Consider the following 10,722-nt stretch of genomic DNA (forward strand, 5'->3'; position numbering starts at 1 on the left):
TCTGAGGTCAATTTTAAATAAACTTGCATTTCAGCAAAAAGAAAGTTAAGTGAAACTATGGTTCTGATTCGTCACCCTCGCTCCCACCCAAAGTGAAGGAAATATGCAGGCAGGCAGACGGGGAGAGAGAAAGAGTGTGGGGAAGAGAGAGGAAAAAAAGAGAGAGAGGTGAGACTGAAAAAAAAAAAAATTAATATGAAAAAGCATTACCCTCATTCCTGTGAGGTCTTGGGGGAAGTTTCTCTGCCAGTCCTCCTCCTGTGAAGTCTGAAGTCATTCCATTCCCATTCCTTAGGGTGCCTGCAGTTAACTAAACACTAAGAAAAAGAATGAATGACAAGGTCAGAGGCCTTGATTAAGATACTTCTCAGCTGCCCTGAAGGATTAACGTTGATGGCACAGGGCCAGAAAAACCCCACTGTTCGCTCAGAAGAAACTGAAATTTAGCGGATTGAAGCAGCTCTTAAATGTAACAGTTAACAGCAAAGGCTATGGAAGAAGACCACTTATTAGCAGTGTGAACTCAGGTGGTTCACTTAATCTCTCTGAGCCTCATTCTCTTCAACTGTCAAACATGGCTGATAATTCCCCCTTTTGTAGGACTATGTATATCATTGTAAAAAGCACAGTGGTACTCAGTACATTTCCACTGTTTTAAAATTATGCTGGCTTCGACTCATCTTCAAAGAGGCCTCTGGCAAGAGTTACAAAGGAAGTCAGAGAGCCAACCCTTGGCTTAATTTGGGACACAGGGCAGATCATCTGCAGTTATGGAAACCCTGAACCTGGGATGAAGTGTTTTATTTGAAACGCACCAAGTTGGGAAGAAGAAATTAGGTTAGAAATTATAAATCTGCTGAGAGGATGAATAAAATTTTGTTTTATCCCAACTAATGTCAAATGTGTTTTTTAATCACCTCATAATGAGAAAAATCAGAGAATACTGAAAAAACAAAAAAAAACCCTAGATCTTTCTCACTAAACCCCCCCTCCAACAAAAGTCAGATAGAGTTACGTGGCTTTTGACCACCCACAGAAGTTTGGGGTCTAGAGAAGTGTTTTAACATTGTATTCATTCAACACTTTGTATTGAGTTCTGGGGAGATAATAATGAATAAAAAAAATGACCTTTGCTTTTAAATGAGAGACTTGTCCATACATAGTCACATTTTTTTAAAATATGGTAATGACTCCAGGGAAAAATGTGATATCTTAAAGGGTATGCAGATTTAGATTGAGAAGTCCCTCCTTTAGCACAGGCTTTTCCAGAGTCCACTCTGCAATAGAAGCTGGCACATGCGTGGTTCATTCAAGGAACAGGCATGAGGGATAGGGACCAAGAGAGCCAGCACAAGCCTATGTTATGTGATCAGCCTTAGGACTTCCCTGGTGGCTCAGATGGTAAAGCGTCTGCCTACAATGCGGGAGACCCAGGTTCAGTCCCTGGGTTGGGAAGATCCTCTGGAGAAGGAAATGGCAACCCACTCCAATACTCTTGCCTGGAAAATCCCATGGACAGAGGAGCGTGGTAGGCTACAGCCATGGGGTCACAAGAGTCGGACACAACTGAGCAACCACTTCACTTCACTTCTACTCTGAGGGACATCTGACTTCCTGATCCCATCAAACAGCTGAGAAAGCTTATCACATGCCTCTCTCCATCCTCTGCCTGAGAGAAGAAAATAAAAAGCATTTGTCAGTGGGCTTCTGTCTCCCATGAGTCAAAGGCTGCTTCATGGGGTGCTTTGGACGTCCCTAAATTCTGGGTTGCACTCGTATGAGTGCCTAATTTTGAAGTCTGTCAGTATCTGTAGCTGAACAACCCCTGGGCCATGCAAGAATTATACAGCATGTGTGCCTCATCTTCTAGGGACAAGTCCCTCCCCCATATCTTCCACTGTAGCTCCTCTGAAGTACCTACATAACAGTAGCTGATGCACATTTCCCAAGTTGTTTTACAGATGCTAAAACTCCCACCAAATGCAAGAAATTAACTATTTGATGATCATGAGCCCCCAGACCTATTGGTACCTAAGGAATGATCATTTTAACTACCCTGTTATCTCACCACGAACCAATCAGAGAATTGGGCTTGAGCTGATCCCCACAGCGGGGCAATTGTCGAGTCAGAGGAGAAATATTTAAGGCTGAGGGTGAAACAGCTAATCTGTGGCAGCCTAAATGGAATGAGAATCAGACTGTACTTGCCGCAGCCATACATATGCTGGGCAGGAACCAGGTCTCCTGGAAGGGGCAGTGGCTGGGAGCTGGAGTTTAGGGATTGTGGAGCAATCCCAGTGCGATGGCTGCTGTTGACTGTGGAGAGACAGAACGAGAGGAGGTGAGGGAGGAGATCCTGGTGGGAAATCGCCTGTGGAGGAGAGCCAGGCAGCCATGGAAGCAATGTGATACTGCTGAGTCACACCTAAGAGGTGGAGCCATCACCATAGCCTCTCTTTCCACAGGCCAGCATAGGCAGCTGAACAATAGAGAGGCTGGCCCATCAAGCGCCTAAGGCACTCAACTACAGAGTAGGACTCCACCCAGGGTGCTCCTTTCAGTGACTGATGCTCCAAACTACAGAGTAGGACTCCACCCAGGGTGCCACTTTAAATGCCTGATGCGCTGATCTACAGAGTAGGACCCCAGTCAGGGGGGGGCCCTCTATGTGTCTGATGTGGGGAACAACAGAGAAGGGAGGGAAGGGCTCCCAGCCAAGAGAGCCCTCTAAGTGCCTGAGCAGGCAGAGTTACAGAGAAAGACTCGCCAAAGAGGCCTTCTGATCGTCAGCTACAGGAGGCTTGAAAAAAGACTCTGATAGGGCCATAACTCCTGCCACGGAGGCAGTCTGTGACCCTGAACACTTGGCACCTCCAGGGTGCAAGGCAAGCAGCTGCACCACCTTCACACTCAACTCTCACTGGGGCAGAGCTGCCACAGGGGAAAAAAAAAAGGTCTTGTATTTATGCGCACAGAATCGCTTCAGTCCTGTCCGACACTTTGCGACCCTGTAGACCGTGGCCTGCCAGGCTTCTCTGTCAGAGAAGGGGATCTCCAGGCAAGAATACTGGAGCGTATTGGCCAAGACTGGTTGCCATACCCTTCTAGAGCACTATATTTCCTGCTGCCCTAACTGCCAAATCCCTGAGTACCTGGTGCTGCCAGAACCCCTGCAAACCAGCAGCTGTACCACCTCCACACCTGGCCCTCACAGGGACAAACCCAAGCCCTCCAGGGCAGCCTCAGGAGCTAAACCCCAGTGGACGACCCACATGTAGAGGTGGAAATAAAACCACAATTGAAACCCAGGGGCAGTGTGGCTAAGGAAGAAGATTCAAAACCTTCCCAGAAGCTGCAGATTAAATCCACATGATCAACTAAGAAGACTCTGTGTCTATGGAATATATAAAAGGCCATTGAGAACTCCCACATAAGAAAACACACTAGCTCTGATAGCTGTGGACATTGGAGGCAAGAACACACAGGAGAAGGACCAGATTAGAATCTGAGGAGCCCCCACAGCAGGGCCAGAGATCAGTACAGTGTTGGATGGCATCATGGGGAGAGGTAAGGGGGACTGTGATTTCCAGCGTGGGAAAAGGACGCTGACAGCAGTGACTCATGAAAAACATCTATTATTCTTATTTTTTGACTTGTTCTGTAGATTATTTTGGATTTTTTTTTTCTTTTTTTTTCTTCTCCCCATCCCCCATTGTAGTTGTCAATTTTATTAGCACTAAGAAATCCAATTCAGTTTTTGAGCATTTTTTTCTTTTTCCTCAGTCACATTCTTTATTGTTGTCATAAACCTCTGCCTCTACACTGGGCTTTTGCAGTTCTGTGGAGTTTTCCTCTTTTTTTTTTTTCTCTTTTTAAATTTAATTTTTAATTTTTTATACCTATTATTATTTTTCCTACATTTATTCCTTTGTTTGCTTTTCCTACTGTTCTTTTCCCCTTGCAGTTAATCTTTAACATATATAAATCTTCTTAATCTACCTCTATTTAACTTTGCATATATATTCTTTCTTTTCTTTTCTTTCTCTCCTTTCCTCTCAACATATTTGTTCATTTTATTTTCATTGCTTTATTCTGCAGTGGACACCTTGCTTTAGTTTTGTTTTCCAGTTGGTGCTTTAATTAGCTCTGTTCTTGTACATATAATCTTTGGTTTCCTTTGTTTGCCAGGATAATCTATTGTACTTAATTTTTGCTGGACTTCTTTGATCTCGCTTATGGGTGTATATGCATATGTGTATATTCAGTCATAGTTTCTACTGTTGTTATAAACCTCTTCCTCTACATTGGGCTTTTGCAATTCTGTGGAGCTTTCCTTTTTTTCCCCTTTTGTCTGTCTTCTTCCATTTTTTTCTCTTTTCTCTTTTTTATAATTTTAAACTTTTTTAAACCTATTATATTTTTTCTACATTTATTTTTTCATTTGCCTTTCCTGCTGTTCTTTTCCCCTTGCAGTTAATCTTTAATGTATATAAATATTCATCTATCTCTATGTAACTTTGCATATCTATTCTGTCTTTCTTTCCTTTCCTCTCAACATATTTGTTAGTTTTGTTTTCATTGCTTTATTCCCCAGTTGGCACCTTGCTTTAGTTTTGTTTTCCAGTTTTTGCTTATGTTAGTTTTGTTCTTAACTGGTAAATATAATTTTTTATTTCCTTTGTTCACGAATCAATCTACTATATTTTTGTTAGATTGTTTTCACTTTGCTCATAGGTGTATATGTATATGTGTATATTCCATTATTTTAATTATTATTTGCCTGATTTTGTAACTGCCATTTGTCTGAGGTTCATTTTTGGTTGCTCGTTTTTGGATATTTGTTTTACTCTCCCTTAACCACTTGTGAAATCATCATTCCTGACCAGAGATCAAACAATGAGTCTTTGGAGTGGCAGCACTAGACCAGAGAACTAACCCTAGGGAGTATCAAGTAGTGAGAACTCAGACCAAGAAAACCCCTTGAACACAAGACCTGGCATCACCCAACCACCAGTAGCACCCTGTGCAGGATGCTTCATCTAAACAACATACAAAACAAAAATACAAACCCAATCATCAGCAGACAGGAGTACAACCTCACTCAGCCTTGCCCATCAGAGGAAAAACAAACAAACAAAAACTCAGCACAAATCTCACCCTAGACAAAGCTCATACAAATCACTGGACCAACCTTAGGAGGGGAGAAGCAAAAGGAAGAAAGAATCCAACCTTCTTCAAGGAAAGAATTCAATTTCCTTGAAGTTTGGGGAAAGGAGACCTCAGACACAGTGACTTAAAAAAAAAAATGAAAAGGCAGAGAAATACTGCACAAATGAAGTAACAAATAGAAACACAGAAGTCCAAATAAATAAAAAGGAAATAGGAAAATTACCTGAAAAAGAATTCAGAATAATGATGGCAAAGATGATCAAAAACCTTGAAAACAAAATGGAGAAAATGCAAGAATATATTAACAAATACCTAGAAGAACTGAAGTATAAACAAAGAGACAACACAATTACTGAAATTAAAAATACTTTAGAAGGAATGAAAGCAGAATATCTTAAACAGAAGAGTGAATCAGTGAGCTGTAAGATAAAATGGTGGAAATAACTTCTGAAGAGCAGAATAAAGTAAAAAGAATGAAAAGACCTGAGGACAGTCTCAGAGACCTCTGGGACCATATCAAACACACCAACATTCAAATTATAGGGGTCCCAAAAGAAGAAGAGAAAAAGATAGAGTATCAGAAAATTTTTGAAGAGATTATAGTTGAAAATTTCCCCAACATGGAAGGGAGTCAATCAAGTCCAAGAGGCACAAAGAGTCCTATACAGGATAAACCCAAGGAGAAACACGCCAAGACACATATTAATCAAACTAACAAAAACTAAACAAAAAGAAAGAAGATTAAAAGCAGCAAGGGAGAAGCAACAAATAACATACAAGGAAAACCCCATATACTTAACACCTGATCTTTCAGCAGAAACTCTTCAGGCCAGAAGGGAATGGCAGGATATATTTAAAGTATTGAAAGGGAAAAATCTACAACCAAGATTACTGTGCCTACAAAGGATGGTACAGGGAGGGAAGTAGGAGAGGGGTTCAGGATGGGGAACAAGTGTACACCCGTGGCGGATTCATGTTGATGTATGGCAAAACCAATACAATATTGTAAAGTAAAAAAAAATAATAATAATAAATGATAAATGGTTAAACAAAAATAAAAATGATTGTAAAAAAATAAAATAAAATCTATGTTTAAACTAAAAAAAAAAAATTGATAGAGAAATGAAAAGCTTTTCAGACAAGCAAAAGTTTAGAGAATTCATTACCACCAAACCAGCTTTACAACAAATGTTAAACAGACTTATATAGTCAAGAAATACAACAGAAGAAAAAAGATGTACAAAATCAGCCCCAAACAATTAGAAAATGCAATAGGAAAATATATATCAATAATTACTTTAAATGCAAATGGATTAAATACTCCAACTAAAAGACATAGGCTGGCTTAATGGATACAAAAACAAGACCCATATATATTATGCTGTCTACAAGAAACCCACTCCAGGCCTCAAGACACATATAGACTGAAAGTGAGAGGATGGAAAAATATATTCCGTGCAAAGGGGAAGCAAAAGAAAGCTGGAGTAGCAATCCTCATATCAGACAAAATAGACCTTAAAATAAGGATTACAAGATATAAGGAATGACACTACATAATGATCAATCCAAGAGGAAGACATAACAGTTGTAAATATTTATGCACCCGACAAAGGAGCAACTCAATACATAAGGCAAACACTAACAGACATAAAAGGAGAAATTGACAGTAACATAATAATAGTGGGAGAATTTAACACCCCACTCACACCAATGGAGAGATCATCAAAACAGAGTTAATAAGGAAGCACAAGTCTTAAATGATACATTAGATTAGATGGATCCCATTGATATCTTCAGAGTATTCCATTAAAATGCAGAAGAATACACCTTATTCTCACATGCACCATGGAACATTCTCCAGGATATACCACATCTTGAGTCACAAATCAAACTTGAGTCAATTTAAGAAAATTGAAATCATATCAAGCATCTTCTCTGAACACAAAGCTATAAGACTAGATATTAATTACAAGAAAGAAAAAAAAAAACTGTAAGAAACACAAACACATGGAGATTAAACAACATGTTTCTAAATAACCAACAGGTTACTGAAGAAATTAAAAGGGAAACAAAAAATTTCTAGAAACAAATGACAATAAAAACATGATAACTCAAAATTTATGGGATGTAACAAAAACAGTTCTAAGAGGGAAATTTATAGCAATACAATCCTACTTCAAGAAACAAGAAAAACATTGAATAGACAACTTAGTTCAGTTCAATTCAGTCGCTCAGTCATGTCTGACTCTTTGCGACACCATGAACCACAGCACGCCAGGCCTCCCTGTCCATCACCAACTCCCGGAGTTTACTCAAACTCATGTCCATTGAGTTAGTGATGCCATCCAACCATCTCATTCTCTATCGTCCCCTTCTCCTCCTGCCCTCTATTTTTCCCAGTATCAGGTTCTTTTCCAATCAGTCAGCTCTAGCATGAGGTGGCCAAAGTATTTGAGTTTCAGCTTCAACATCAGTCCTTCCAACGAACACCCAGGACTTATCTCCTTTAGGATGGACTGGTTGGATATCCTTGCAAGAGATCCAAGAGTCTCCAAGGGACTCTCAAGAGTCTTCTCCAACACAACAGTTCAAAGGCATCAATTCTTTGGTGCTCAGCTTTCTTTATAGTCCAACTCTCACATCCATACGTGACTACTGGAAAAACCATAGCCTTGACTAGAAAGATCTTTGTTGACAAAGTAATGTCTCTGCTTTTTAATATGCTGTCTAGGTTGGTCATAACTTTCCTTCCAAGGAGTAAGCGTCTTTTAATTTCATGGCTGTAGTCACCATTTGCAGTGATTTTGGAGCCCCAAAAAATAAAGTCTGACACTGTTTCCACTGTTTCCCCATCTATTTGCCATGAAGTGATGGGACCCTAAATAGTATCAGAAAATTACTAGATCTAATCAGTGAATTAGCAAAGTTGCAGGATACAAAATCAATGCACAGAAATCACTTGCATTTCTATATAACAATGAAAAATCAGAAAGAGCAATTAAGGAATCAATCCCATTCACCATTGCAACAAAAATAATTAAATACCTAGGAATAAATGTACCTAAGGAGATGAAAGAACTGTATACAGAAAATTATAAGACAGTAATGAAAGAAATCAAATATGACATGAACTCATGGAGAGATATTCCATGTTCCTGGGTAGGATGAATCAATATTGTGAAAATGACTATACTACCAAATGCAATCTACAGATTTAATGCAATCCTTATCAAATTACCAATGGCATTTATTACAGAACAAGAACAAAAAATTTCACAATTCATATGGAAACATGAAAGACCCCGGGACGACCCAGAGGGATGGTATGGGGAGGGAGGAGGGAGGAGGGTTCAGGATGGGGAACACATGTATACCTGTGGCGGATTCATTTTGATATTTGGCAAAACTAATACAATTATGTAAAGTTTAAAAATAAAATAAAATTATAAAAAAAAAGAAAAGAAAGACCCCAAATAGCCAAAGCAGTCTCAAGAAAGAAGAAAGGCACTGGAGGAATCAACCTTCCTGACTTCAGATTATACTACAAAGCTACAGTCATCCAGATAGTATGGTACTGCCACAAAAACAGAAATATAGACCAATGGAACAAGATAGAAAGCCCATAAATAAACCCATGCACCTATGTGTACCTCCTTTTTGACAAAGGAGGCAAGACTATACAATGGGGCAAATATCAGCCTCTTCAATAAATGGTGCTGGGAAAACTGGACAGCTACATGTAAAAGAATGAAATGAGAACGCTTCCTAACACTATACACAAAGATAAACTCAAAATGGATTAAAGACCTAAATGTAAAACCAGAATCTATAAAATTCTTAATGGAAAACATAGGCAGAACACTCGGCATAAATCAAAGCAAGATCCTCTATGACCCACCTCCTAGTGTAACAGAAATAAAAACAAAAGTAAACAAGTGGAATCTAATTAAACTTAAAAAGCTTTTGCACAGCATAGGAAACTATAAGTAAGGTAAAAAGAATTAGAGAAAATTCTGAATTAGTGAAAATAGTAGCAAATTAAACAACTGACAAAGAATTAATTTCCAAAATATACAAGCAGCTCATACAACTCAATATCAGGAAAACAAACAACCCAATCAAAAAGTGTGAAAAAGACCTAAACATATATTTCTCCAAAGAAGACATACAGATGGCTAACAAACACATGAAAAGATCCTCAACATCGCTCATTATTAAAGACATGCAAATCAAAACTACAATGAGACATCACCTCACACCTTTCAGAATGGCCCTCATCAAAAAGTCTACAAACCATAAATGCTGGAAAGGGTGTGAAAAAAGGGAACACTCTTGCACTGTTGGTGGGAATATAAATTGATGCAGCCACTATGGAAAATGGTATGGAGACTCCTTAAAAAACTAGGAATAAAAGCACCATATGACACAGCATTCCCACTCATAGGCATATACCTTGAGGAAACCAAAATTGAAAAATGCACATGTATCCCATTGCTCATTGCAGCACTATTTACAACAGCTAGAACATGGAAGCAACCTAGATGTCCATCAACAGATGAGTAGATAAAGAAGTGTGGTATATATACACAAAGGAATAGTACTTAGCCATAAAAAGTCATGCATTTGAGTCAGTTCTAATGAAGTGAATGAACCTAGAACCTATTGCACAGAGTCAAGTGAATCAGAAAGAGAAAGATAAATACGTATTCTAACACATATATATGAAATCTAGAAAAATGGTACTGAAGAATTTATTTACAGGGCAACAGTGGAGAAACAGTCTTAGAGAATAGACTTTTGGATATGGAGAGAGGGGAGGAGAGGGTGATTTATAGAAAAAGTAACATGGAAACTTACACTACCATATGTAAAATAGACAGCCAATGTTAATTTGCTATATGGCTCAGGAAACTCAAACAGGGGCTCTGTATCAACCGAGAGCCATTAGCTGATTCATGTTGAGTTTTGACAGAAAACAGCAAATTTCTAAAGCAATTATAATTCAATAAAAATTAAATAAATTAAAAATAAAACACAGATGAATGGATAAAGAAGAAGTGGTACATATACACAATGGAATATTACTCAGCCATAAAAAGGAATGTGTTTGTGTCAGTTCTGATGAGGTGGATGAACCTAGAACCTATTATACAAAGTGAAGTGAGTCAAAAAGAGAAAGATAAATGTCTTATTCTAATGCACATATATGGAATATAGAACAATGGTACTGAAGAATTTATTTACAGGGCAGCAATAGAGAAACAGACATAGAGAATAGATTTATAGACATGGGCAGAGGGGAGGAGATGGTGATATGTATGGAAAGAGTAACATGGAAACTTTCATTACCATATGTAAAATAGATAGCCAACGGGAATTTGCTGTATGACTCAGGAATCTCAAACAGGGGCCCTGTAAACCTAGAGGGGTGGGATGGGGAGGGAGATGGGAGGGAGGTTCAAAAGGGAGGCGATATATGTATACCTAGGGCTTATTTATGTTGAGGTTTGACTGAAAACAACAAGATTCTGTAAAGAATTTATCCTTTAATTA

General features: G+C 38.8%; 1 protein-coding gene across 1 annotated transcript in view; it reads right to left on the bottom strand.

The window, feature by feature from the left end:
* Positions 1–210: 210 nt before the first annotated feature.
* The window catches only part of PRELID2 (PRELI domain containing 2), a 609,441-nt gene continuing 598,929 nt past the window's right edge, over positions 211–10,722 (bottom strand). Inside the window, exon 10 of the transcript XR_826157.1 lies at positions 211–317. The gene's annotated coding sequence lies outside the window, so the exon portion shown is untranslated. The remainder of the gene's footprint in view (positions 318–10,722) is intronic.

Source organism: Bison bison, unplaced genomic scaffold (genome assembly GCF_000754665.1).
Source record: "Bison bison bison isolate TAMUID 2011002044 unplaced genomic scaffold, Bison_UMD1.0 scf7180017864291, whole genome shotgun sequence".
NCBI lineage: Eukaryota > Metazoa > Chordata > Mammalia > Artiodactyla > Bovidae > Bison > Bison bison.